The 12,920-nt window shown below is 42.8% G+C and overlaps 3 non-coding genes across 3 annotated transcripts; 2 read left to right on the top strand and 1 right to left on the bottom strand.

Moving 5' to 3' along the window:
- On the bottom strand, positions 1-73 carry trnaf-gaa (transfer RNA phenylalanine (anticodon GAA)). Its single transcript has one exon. It is a non-coding gene; the product is annotated as a tRNA-Phe (tRNA).
- A 1,317-nt stretch (positions 74-1,390) lies between these two features.
- trnap-ugg (transfer RNA proline (anticodon UGG)) lies at positions 1,391-1,480 on the top strand. The gene is given in 2 exon segments: positions 1,391-1,426; positions 1,445-1,480. It is a non-coding gene; the product is annotated as a tRNA-Pro (tRNA).
- A 630-nt stretch (positions 1,481-2,110) lies between these two features.
- On the top strand, positions 2,111-2,192 carry trnas-gcu (transfer RNA serine (anticodon GCU)). Its single transcript has one exon. It is a non-coding gene; the product is annotated as a tRNA-Ser (tRNA).
- Positions 2,193-12,920: the final 10,728 nt, after the last annotated feature.

Genomic DNA, 12,920 nt, shown 5'->3' with positions numbered 1-12,920 from the left:
TGCCGAAACCCAGGATTGAACCAGGGACTTTTAGATCTTCAGTCTAACGCTCGACCAACTGAGCTATTTCGGCTGGCAGAAACGCTTTCTTCGAGCCAGAATTGACCCAGATACCTAAGGATGTTAGTTTTACAGGAAGCTACAGTCCTCCGTTAATATTAGAGAACATGATCGCATAATGACAAAGGACAGCCAACACCTCGTTTCAGTTCCCTCCAGTTTTCCTTCATAAAGAGGGGGTGCAAAGCCCAACGAAGCATCAGTTCATTGCCATAAGCTCTCGGCCAATTGCTACACAGGGATTGTCCTACAAACAGCTTTCTTCCTCCTTTGAGTGAATTGCTCCCTGACGTCACTATATGATGGCTTCACTCTCAGTTTAAGGTAATATCCATTTGTTCTGTATTCCCGGACAAGAGGAAATATTTCTCCGCATTAAAACCTATTAATCATCTCAATTACCTCAACCAGATAGCGCCTACACCTTCTCAACTCACGAGTATGTAAACGTCACAGCGGGAGCACATCTAACTGCAGATCAGAAAAATGTGTGTGTATCGCACTTGGTCATGGCTACTTTTGCTCCAAATCTGTATGTGAATGAATGGAACCCGCTTGTGATAAATACTGTCGCCTTTCACCGCTTAGCAGATGACCTTCATAGAGCCACGTATGTGATTCCCTCAGTTTTGCTTTTGCACAAAGCTGGGGAAATGCATCACAGATGCCAGTCTTCAGCCAACTGCATTCACTCCAAGTGAAATCAAGAAATGGCTGAAGGCACGGGTAACTGCAAAGGCTTTGGGCCCTGACACCATTCCTGCAGCAGTACTGAAAACCTGTGGTCCAGAAAGAGTCTCGTTTCTCGCCAAGTTGTTTCAGTGAAGCCACAAGACTGGCATCTACCCGGCAATGTGGGAAATTGCTCAGGTCTGTCTTGTCCACAAAAAAAAACAGGAAAATCCAACCGGCAAAAACCGCCCCATCCGTCTTCTCTAGTTTATCAAGAAGGTGAAGGAAAATGTCTTCGACAGTGCGATCAAGTGACACTTACTCAGCAATAACCCGCTCATTGAAGCTCAGTTTGTTTCCTGCCAGGGTCACTCAGCTCCTGACCTCATTGCAGCCTTGGTCCAAACCTGAAGAAAACAGCCGAACTCAAGACTGCACTTGAGTTCAAAGAAGCATTTGACCTAATGTGGCATCAAGGAACCCCAGCAAAACTGAAGTGAAAGGAAATAAGGCGGGAAATTCACCACTGGTTGGAGTCGTCCCCGGGGTTTGTAAAACATTGGAAAAGATTTCCAGCATGAAATGTAATTCGCTTATATTATTGATGCACTTTGTGTGACAATGAAAGAATTCCTTGTTTGCGTTTTGTTATGCGGGTGGCTCGTTGGTCTAGGGGCATGATTCTCGCTTTGGGGTTTCCATTGAGTTAATATGCGAGAGGTCCCGGGTTCAATTCCCGGACGAGCCCATCTTAATACAGCATTTTTATTTCGCGCTCGAGGTGGTGGCGGTTCCGGAAATCGGGACCAGGTTTGAACACCCGGGAAGTCATTGCAGGGAATGTATCACTTCAACACACGTGATATAAATGAAAATCAAGTTTTAAGAACGTTTCTCCGTGTCATGAGACTCTGAATTTATTCTAATGCATTAAATGAGGGAACTGTCTATTTGTGGATTCATGTGGGAGGCTGATTGCACTCAGTTTCAATCTTGACTGAAAGGACAAGCAGAGCTGGGAACCCCAGTGTTTCATTTTAATTTACCACATTTTAGCTGTGTTCCGGTGCTTGCAGTGAGCTGGGAGGGGTTTCTTTTTGCTACCAAATGCTTGTAAGTTCCGGTCTTTCCGCGGTGGGTTTTCACACTGTGTAGAAACATGTTGGATATTAGGTTGAAGTGTTGAAGTGTTTCACATCAGTCGGTTTGCAACAGTCCCTGATCTGTTGTGGTGCACATTTATTTTAATGACATAAACTACGTTTCCATCTTTATACATCTGGCCCAATATTCAGGGCCTGTACCAAAAAGGATCATTTATTTTAACGGTTCATGGATGCAAAAAGTATAGAAGGGGGTTTAATAACCCATCTTTTGTGACGAGGTGGCCGAGAGGTTAAGGCGATGGACTGCTAATCCATTGTGATTCTCACGCGTTGTATCGAATCCCACCTTCGTCGTTACTTTATCAACTGTTTCCGCCTTATTGCGGTGATTTTGCAGAAGCTCTGCCTGGAATCACTGATGTGATTCTCCAACCCAGGTTATGAGGCCAGCTTGCTTCGACTTTTCTTGTAAGATCTTGGATTCGATACTTTTGTTCACAATAACATGGGGATCGGACTTAGAGTCCATTCGACATGATATTTCCATCTCTCTCTAAGGCGAAACATTGGAGCAGTGGAAATATTCCGGGGACTTGGGTTCATTTCCCACCATAGTTGCCGATGGAAATTTAACTCAATAATTAAAACCTGCAATTAAACGCTAATCTCGGTGCTGGTTCACTGATGTCTTCCGTGTCTGGCCTACATATGAGTTTGATTCCTAACTGCCCGCTGAGAAAACCACTGAGTTCAAGGACAGTTTGGGATGTGTAACAGAGACTGGCCTTGCAAGCGACGCTCACAGCCCCTGAAATAATGTTTTAAAAGGGTGAATGCGCACCTCACTGATTGGATCTTCCATCAGCCCCTGTAATGGACAGACGTGTTGAATAATAAAGCGCTTTGTGACGTCAAGAAAAAGATCAATTCAGAACATCTCAGTGAAACCGAGGCTCAAACCCACATCTGCGAACAGAAGGAAACCAGAATGTTGGCAGTTTTTACAGAGCGATATTGTTGAGCTGAATGTTCACCCTGGAAGGCTGTAAAGTTCCTCATTGAAGGATGAGGCGCTGCTCCTCGAGTGAACCTTGAGCTTCATTGGAACATTTTGTGACTGGATTCAAACTCAAAATCCTGTCTCAATGACATCTCAAATAAAGCTGTCGGCTGCTTGAAAACGCAGCAGTTAAACTTCCTGCCTGATCATGAGAGCGATTGTGACGTTTACAAAACGAAATCATTTGATAAAATAGTTCAAAAACCATCAAGTTTGACATCCTATGAGGAAAAGTCAAGTTATTATTGAGAACTCTGCTGAGAAAGCTTCATTGGACAGCACAGAAATCAGGTGAAGAGTCTCAGTAAATCGACACCAGCGAACAAGTCAACATCAAAACTGAATCAACTCTTGTGAAGATCAGTGAGTAAAAGCTGAGTGCTCCGTGCACCATCAGCTCATCAAGTAGATGTATTGTCTGGATAAAGCGTTCTGTTTAGAACAGGATTTATTGACCTGAGTTGAGCAGGCACGTTATTGCAGAACAAATAAGTCACCTCTAGATTTTCCCTTGAAAACATAGAAACTAGGAGCAAACTTCTAGTTTGTTGATATATTGAATTGAAATAAACTGGAATTACAGTGCAAATGAATTGATATTCAAAATCAAACCTTACTTTCAGGTAAATTACGTGGAGCGATTCAATTACAAACAAGATCCCAAGTGACCTGTGAGCTCAAACACAGAGAGAGTAAATTTCAGAGTGAAGACTTAAAAATTTCAATTTTTGGCAATTGAGGGTTCATTGCAGAGGGGGAAGGAGCTGCTGTGTAATTTTAACCGAGATACTGCAGCAAAAGTACAAGAGGGAAGGAGTGGAACTCTCTAAATAGCGAAAACTTTACTTAAATAGACAATTCATTTCAGTGAAGTGTTGGGACAGCTGAGAGCTGTTGCCTACACATCCTGTGCTCTGTGGGAACTCCAAATAAGACTGATGATAATAGTCAGATTCATAATACATTAAAGAACCAAGCGGAATACAGAAAGTGCAGAGGAGAGATGGAAAAAGGAAATTAGATCAGTAGGGAGACCGTATGAGAAAAGATTTGCAGGTAACAACCGAAAACACTGAAGATTTTTTACCAGTATAAGGGCAGTCACTGAAAGGGGGGGCTGATTTGGAGATCCTGTGCGGGGAGGGGGCATGGCTGACGTACTAAATGAGAACATACAAACAAACTAATTAGCAGCAGGTGTAGGACACTCAGCCCCTCGAGCTTTCTCCACCATTCAATAAGACCCTGCCTGATCTGATTGTAACCTCAGCCTCACATTCCTGCCTCCCCCAATAACCTTTCACCCCCACCACCCCCCTTGTTAATCAAGAATCTATCTAACTCTGCCGTTGAAATATTCAAAGTCTCTGCTTCCACCAGCTTTTGGGGAAGAGAGCTCCAAAGACGCTCGACCCTCGGATAGAAAAGAAACTCTGTCTGAAATGAGCGATCCCTTATTTCTAAACAGTGACCCCTAGTTCCAGATTCTGCTACAAGAGGAAACGTGTTCTCCACCTCCACCCTGTCAAGACCCTCAGGATCTTAAAGTTTTGAATCTAGTTGCCTCTTACTCTACTGAACTCCAGGCGATACAAGCCTAACCTGTTCAACCTCACCACATAAGACAACCGGCCCATCCCTGGTATTCGCCTCGTAAACTTTGCACTAAACCTGTCATCACAAAACAAGCGGATGCTGCTAATGTCATTGGTGGGGAAATTGGATAGGATGAAAATAGATGAAGTGGAAGCTATCACAAGGCTGGCACCGCTCACAGTAGAAAAGCTGCTCGACCCGCATCGGATACACCTTGGATTACTGAGGGAATGAAGGTTGGAAATAGCGGAAACTCGAGCCACAATCTTTCAATCCTTCTTGGAGATGGGAGTGAAGCCAGACGACTGCAGGTTGTTCATGTTACATCCGTGTTTAAAATGGAGAGGGATAAACCCAGTAACTACAGAGCAGTTAGTCTCATGCTGGTGGTGGGGAAACGTTTAAAGACAATAATCCAGAACAAAATTCATTGTCACTAGGTAGAACATGAGTTGATAAATGATAACCAGCACAGATTGGTTAACAGAAAATCAGCACTGAAATACTTAATAAAGCTCTTTGATGACGTGTCAGAGAACATTGACCAGACGAGCGAGGATGATAATGTGTGTCTGGACTTCCAAAGGGATTTGAAAAAGTCCCTCATAATGAACTTGTTGGTAAAATTCCAGCAGCTGGGATTAAAGGGGCAGCGACAGCATGGATACAAAATTGAATAAGGGGCAGAAAGGGCGAAAGTAGTGGCGAGAGCTGAAGAAGAGTCATACGGACTCAAACGTTAACTCTGTTTCTCTCTACACAGATGCTGCCAGGGCTGCTGAGTTTTTACAGCATTTTCTGTTTTATTGTAAATTTTAATAACTTACAGCCTATATTCAAGTTTGCTGATGACACTAGCTTAGGTGACATGGTTAGTAGCGTCTGTGGGATCAGCAAGTTTCAAAGGGTCATTAACAGATTCAGTGAGAGAATAAAACTATGGCCGGTGGTGGTCAACATTGGGAAGAGTGAAGTCATCCATCTTGAACTAAAGAAAGATCCGAGAATTTCCTAAACAGTCAGAAACTTGGGACTGTGCAGGAGGAGACGAGAGCGGGAGCTGAGTGAGACCGGAGGGTGGAGAAAGAACAGCGGCAGATCTGCCCGAGAGCAGCCGCGAGGGAGAGAGAAGGAGAGAAGAGTGAGAGTGGCGGGGGATAAAGAGCTGAGAGGAAGGGGCTGGAGCAAACCGGCCATGTTCAAAATATTCAATGCTTGATATCACAGCAAAGGAGGTAACTTGTTAGTTTGTACTGATTTCTCTGTTTTTCTCTTTCTAAATTAGGACATTGATTGAAACTAGGAGATGAGAATTAAAAAAAAATCAATCAGGGTAAGTATAACAGTAAGTGCCAGTTTGATAACTGGATTCTTTGGGAACCATGGGGGAAACTCTCTGCTGCTTGGACTCATACCTACCACAGAGGAAGATGTTTGTGGTTGCTGAAGGTCAATCACCTCAGCTCCAGGACATCATTGCAGGAGTTCCTCAGTGTAGTGTCCTCGGCCCAACAATCTTCAGCTGCTTCATCAATGACCATCCTTCCAAAATAAGGTCAGAAACCTGATGATTGCACAAGGTTCAGCACCATTCACGACTCCTTGGAGACTGAAGCAGCCCATGACCAAATGCAGCAAGACCTGGACAATAGCCAAGCTGAGCAGACAAGTGGAAGAAACATTCATGCCACACAAATGCCAGGCAATATATAATATATTAATTATATATATATATGCAAATTAATGTACTATCGCCAAGTTTGCGGATGACACAAAACTAGGTGGAAAGGCAAATGGTGAGGGTAATTCAAAGTGTCTAAGAAAGGATTATAGACAGGGAAATCTTGTTCGATTATTGTTTTAGAGCTCCTTCAGAATGTAAGTAGCAGGGATGATTAAGGGGAGCCAGTTGCATTCCAAAAGACATTCTATAAGGTGCCACATAAAATGTCACTACACAAGATAAGAGTATATGTTTTTAGGGTTCATATATTAGCATGGATTGAGAACATGACAGGAAACAGAGAGTCAGGATAAACGGGTCATTTTGCGGTTGGCAAACTATAACTAGTGGACAGATGCAGAGTGAAGTGTTGGGCCTCTACTATTTACGATCGATGTTAATGTTTTGGATGATGGTACTCACAGTATTGGAGCAAAATTTGTTGATGATGCAAAGATAGAAATAAAAGCAAGTTGTAAGGTGGATACAGAGAGTCTGCATAGATATGTAAATGTTCAAGTGAATGGGGATAAAATAGCAGATGTAGTACAATGTAGTAAAATGTGAGGTTGCCCACTTCTGCAAGAAGCATAGGAGAGAGGAATATTACTGAGATGGAGAGAGACTGCAGAATCCTGTGGTACAGAGGGATCCTTGTACAAGAATTACAAAAAATGTTTAGATGACATTGCAGAATGCTGCAGTACAGATGGATATGGGTGCCGCTGTATAAGAATCATTGAAAAATTGTTAGCATGCAGGTGCATCAAATACTTAGGAGGGCATGCGGAATGTTGGTCATAAGTGCAAGGGGACTGGAATAGAAAAGCGGAGAAGCCTTGCTGCAACTGTACAGGACATTGGCGAGACCACACCTAGAATAATGGGTGCAGATTTGGTCTGATTACTGAAGGATGGACATACTTGCATTGAAGACAGTTCCCGAGAATGGTGACTGGGATATTCCCTCGACTGAGGGGGTTTGCTAACGAGGAAGGGTTGATCAGGTTGGATCTAGACTCACTCGAATTTAGAATGACTTAACAATATGATAGTGAATGAGCATCTGGCAATGAGTGACCAAAATATGTTAGAGACAGACATTTAGTTCGAGCAGAAAGGTCACATACATGCTGGTTATCACCTCAAGTGAGGCCAATAAGGACGGAATAAGTGGTAAACTGAGCACGTTAAATTCCCATCAGCTATTAACAGGTAAAACAAGGCAGGAAACTATCAGAGGCACTCAAATAATAATAATTTAGTGTAATCTGTATCTAATGCAAACCCGAAGGAATGAAACTTCTATGATTATTATGGTTACTTATTATTATGGTTAATATTATTAATAATGGGGACAGAATTCCATAAATTAAACCAGTGATTAAGAAGGAATGACAATTTCTGTCCAGATAATGATGAGCTGTGTATTTGGTGCGATGCTGTCTCCGCTATGCTGATAGTTTTGTCCTTCTCGGTGGCTCATGTCACAGGGAGGACGCTGCTGTTCAAAAAAGATGACGAATTACTGCAGGGTGTCCTGTAGATCGGAAAACCTGCGGCTAAGTTCCCCTCCGAGTCACTCATCATCCTGACTTGTAAATATATCGCCGTTCCTTCACTGTCGCTGGGTCAAAATCCTGGAACTTCCTTCCTAACAGCACTGTGGGTGTACCTACACCACACGGAATGCAGCGGTTCAAGAAATCAGCCCACCACCACCTTCTCAAGGGCAACTCGGGATGGACAAAAAATTCTGGCCCAGTCAGCGAAGCCAACATCCCATGAATTAACTTTAAAAATTATGATCTTCACGACATTGTTTCCATCTAAGAGGATTTTTTTTTTCTATTCAGATAATCATACAGCGATAGTGAAGAGGAAGTGGCCACTCAGGACATTGCGCCTGTGCCAGTTCTTTGGGGTCAATGGGCTGAGGGAAAGGGGAAAGCATTAGCTGGGATGTGTTTGCAGCATTTACAGCTTGTGTCCGTCTGTGAATAAACAGCATATCAGAGATTTGTTGAAGATTGAATTTTTGCATTGGAAGCAAGAAACTGATGTAAATAACAGACATGATTGTGGGTAACCTTTGGCATTAATGAGAATGTAAATAGCAGAGGATGGTTTCGATCCTTCGACCTCTGGGTTATGGGCCCAGCACGCTTCCGCTGCGCCACTCTGCTGCTTGGACGGTAATGTCCACTGTTCCATTATGGTATTAAAGTGCTTCCCATGTTTAGAATATATTTCCTGCTGTGGAATTGTGCTCTCTGGTGTTGAGAAATGTTCTTTGTTGTTGTGTCAAATGCTTCCCTGCAGTACAAACGTGTTCCCGGTTGTATAAATATGATGGCCGAGCCAGCGAATCCCATATCCATTGAATTTTTAAAAAAGTTCCGCTCTGTTGCACTTCTCAGCTCTGGCCAGTAGATGTCAGCACATTCAGAGAGCGACAGAACAGACAAGAACCGTTCACATTTTATTGGACGGCGAAGGGAGGTTTTTGGAATTACTAAAGGAGGAGGTGACATTTCATAATATTTTGTTATACCAAGCAGAAGTTATAATGTTGTGCTAAACGTCAGACCGTTGTTTTGTATATGAGAGTGAGATACATTCTTCACTGCCCTTTTCTGGCCAATTTTGTGAACGTGGGATTTAATGTCTATGTCACTCACTGGTACTGTGTGAAACTGAGAGACGTTCTGAACCTGTCAGTCTTGGTTACTGTATGTGAATGTGGAGACATTGTCAGTGGAACTGCCAATGTGTTTGGATTTATTCTGACAGTCACTCTCTTGGACAGTATATTTGTGTTATATTCCATTCCTATCTGTATCAGTATTTTCTGATATTGAGACAGGTGGGTTACATTGTGAAACTGTCAGTGGAACTGTATGTGTAGAAGGATTTTGCTCTATCAGTCAGCTTCTGATGCTGAAAGTGAGTGTTGGAGTCATTTTGTGTCTCTCATTCTCTGGTACAATATACCTGTGTCATATTCAGACTGCATATTGCATTTTCTGGTATTGTATGAGTGTCTGGACACTTTTTGAGCCTGCCAGTAGAACTGCAGGTGTGCAAGTGTTTTGTTCTCAGTCACACTCTGGTAATGCAAATGAGTTTGAGACTCATTCTGAATCTCTTACTGGTCTCTGTGTGTGTGTTTAACTCTATCAGTCAGTACTTCTGTACGTGAACATGGAAATCATTCTGAATCTGAAGTCTTTGGTGCCCTTTTTTTATTCATTCGTGGGATGTTGGCTTCGCTGGCTAGGCCAGCAGTTATTGTCCATCCTTAATTGCCCTTGAGAAGGTGGTGGTGAGCTACCTTCTTGAACCACTGCAGTGCATGTGGTGCAGGTACATCCTCAGTACTATTCGGAAGGGAGTTCCAGGATTTTGACCCAGCGACAGTGAAGGAACAGCGATATATTTCCAAGTCAGGATTTTGAGTGTAGTATCCACTCTGTATCCGTTACATCCATGTCAGATTCTCGTGACGTGTGTGAGCGTAGCATTCGAAGCAGATATGTCAATGGTACTCTGTATCTGTGATATTGTAAAGTGTGGGAATCATATGTTTATTTCATCACTTGGTTCTGTTTGTGAGCTTGAGATTCATTCTGTATCTGTCAGCGGGATTAATTTTACGTCTGTCAAACTTTGGTATTATAAAAAATTGTGAGATTTAATTGGTGTTTTTCAATCATCGGTATTGTATGTGAAAGTGGAGTTTATTGTCTGTGGATTAGTGTGTGGTCTTCCATTTGTATCCGTCAGCATCTGTTACTCTATGTGATGCTTGGACTCTTTCTATATCTCTCAGTGGTACAATTGGTGTGTCTTATTTCTTTAGTATCACTCAGATTCAACTATTGTGAGTGAGTGTAGTGAACAGCCTGTATCTTTCAGCATCTGGCACTGAAAATGTGCTTGAGAATTATTCTCTGCTTCTGTGTGAGTGTGGGATTCATTATATAACTTTCAGTCTCTGGGACTAATTATAAGTTTGGATTCATTCCACATACATTTCCAGCAGAACCACAGGCCATTGATATGATAGGTTTAAAGCAAACAACGTGTGTCAGCTTTGGCTGAGTATTAAACCTTTGTCACTGTGAACACAATTGTGAAAGATAATGTATCCTTCAATCTGATCCTGGATTGGTCCGCAAGTGTAACTCCAGCTTGTACGAAATGATTTGATATGTGGCATTCAGTCTGATTCTGAGTCAGAATTTCCACACAAATGCAAAATGGAGCTCAGTCCTGAATTGGTAAAGTATCTTTAATTTGACACTGTGTGAGGATTGAGAATTAGCATGTAGTTTATAGCTCAATCAATACTCATCAAATTAATATTGTATCTCAGTTTCGTAATCAGGGTGAGTTTTAACTAGAGTCTGAGTTTCTATCTCAGGGTATACTTGCTTTCAGAATATCTCAAACTGATAATGTAATTGAGATTTGGATTTGCATCTAATGTATGTGTCAGGACACAATGTGGGAATTAATACTGCAATTTATAAACTAATAATGTGTGCAAATATTGGACTGCTGCATAATATGAATCTCAGTGTACATTATCAAGGTTAAGCCTGTAAACTTGAGACTGGAAACATGCATCAGTTTTATTTGACATTTAGTTTGTAGCTGAGGCTGTAATCTTGTGGGATTGACCTGCTAAAAATTGGATCGTGGGTGAGAATTTGGACCACCCGTCTGTGGTGCTGAGTCGAGGTAACATTGGAACAACGTCTACCTCTCCTGCCCTGTTTGATTGATGGATGGAAAGTGTGACTCTGGAACTATTTCTGCTGTCTGAGACTGTGAAATTGATGACCTGTCTGTGTCTCTGCGCTCTGTCATTGATAATGTACGTACTGTGTGGGAGGAGCTGGCCGGAATCTTCATTCTAACTTGGCTGGAGGAAACACCACGTTTATTCTGGTTCCTTCAATTATTTGCCTGTTGGAAAAAAGTACATTTTAGGACTCAAGTACAGGTGGGGTGGAAGATACACATTCCATCAGTTTGACATCTATAAATAATTATTGTGAATGGTTTGAGAGGCTTTAGTCAGGCTCTAGCTCTGATTGGTCAGTCCATTCTCAATCTAAATCTTCAACCAATCGGAGAGCCAGGTAACAGGAATTGGAAGTGCCGATTGGTTTATATTTTCAAATTCGAAAAGCCCGCCAATAGAAGGAAAAAAAGATAATAGCCGAACGGCTTAATTTCCAGGCAATTTTAGTCTCACACTTTCGGAGCTGTAATATTGCATTTTGCGTCACAGAATCCTGGCGCTATTTTAGGAAGATATTAAATTTGTCAATATCTTATCTGTAACCGGCGGTAACAAAGCAGCGATTTAAAACAGAGCCAATCTCAGCTCACTGGAAAGGCAATAACATAGGTTACCAACCGACTCCTTCACACAGGCTTCACCGGGACAGAGAGAAACGGCTGATTTCTGATCCTGTCCCCTGAAAGCGGCCGGCAATGTTACAATCGGAAGAGCGGAGCGCTCCAGCAGCCAGACGCTCAGCATAGCTGCTCTTTCTCAGGAGCCTGTGAACACGGCCCGCGGCGAGCTGCAGTCCAGCCCGGGAGGAGGGAGACTTGGCTTTGGCTTTGTCCTGGGCTCTACCGCCGGTCTTTCTACAATCTTACACACACTTACACCACGAATGAAGTATTCCTCCCGCACTCACCCATCTTCTGGGGAATGTAGTCGGCCACTTCTGAATGGTCAATGTGTTCGGAATCTCATTGGGTGGCTTTCGTAACCAATCAGAGAGCAGCCTATTTCACCAACTTTCAACGGTCAATGAGAAAATGGGCCGGACATTGACTGAGCCAAACTGGCAGAGCTGAAACGGGTTTTCAAATTGAACATTAGCGCCAATGTATTTGAGAATGGCTGAAAAAAAGAGACATGGCAAAGCTTTTCCTTCTGTACTCAACAGGACAATCCCAAGAAAACCAATATAAGGGGAAGATAACAATTTATACTGATAGAGAATATACTTCAGGGTGGAAAGTGACGGTCTTAGGCCCGGTCATGAGCTTGTGTGATACACAGCGCGAAATGATCTGATCAGGGTAGCCATTACCCTGCAGGATGCCTTTGATGAGGCCGATTTCAGCATCAAGCTTGCACGGTCAGCAAATGGCTCGGGTCCTATTTACAAGGTCGCCGATGAGACCAATCTTACAGAGCGTGGGACTGTAAGAATCCCAACGCGTATATTGACCAGTGAAGGTCGGTTTGCGGGAAACCTGGTAGAGAATCCTCTGGAAGATTTCTCAACTAGTGTGTCAAGGGAGGGGAGTTATTTTGACTGCTCCATTTCATAGGTGAATTTGAGCGCAGGATGGAGCCCATAAAGTCGTGTAAGGAAATTGTTACATGCAGCTGCGGATTTAAATATAGCAAACGTATCATCCACATATCGGAAATATGCGAGAGGGAGCAGGTGAGGCGTCTATCCACCCAAGACCCGAGTTTTACTATCGAAAAACGTGAGTGATGAAAACGTTAGATCTACTTTACTTCGTTTGTCCATTATTTTCTTGTTGGAAATCTTCCCACACTTTCTGTTGTTCTTTATCTCATTTTGGAAAGCACAGAGATTAACTCCGCGGGCCTGGAATTGTGGTCTGACCACGGGTAAGGCTGAAAATAAATCACTAC

This window comes from Cetorhinus maximus, chromosome 31 (assembly GCF_964194155.1).
Source record: "Cetorhinus maximus chromosome 31, sCetMax3.hap1.1, whole genome shotgun sequence".
Taxonomy (NCBI): Eukaryota; Metazoa; Chordata; class Chondrichthyes; order Lamniformes; family Cetorhinidae; genus Cetorhinus; species Cetorhinus maximus.
Note: the sequence above shows the minus strand (reverse complement) of the source record. Positions and strands in the feature narration are given on the sequence as shown.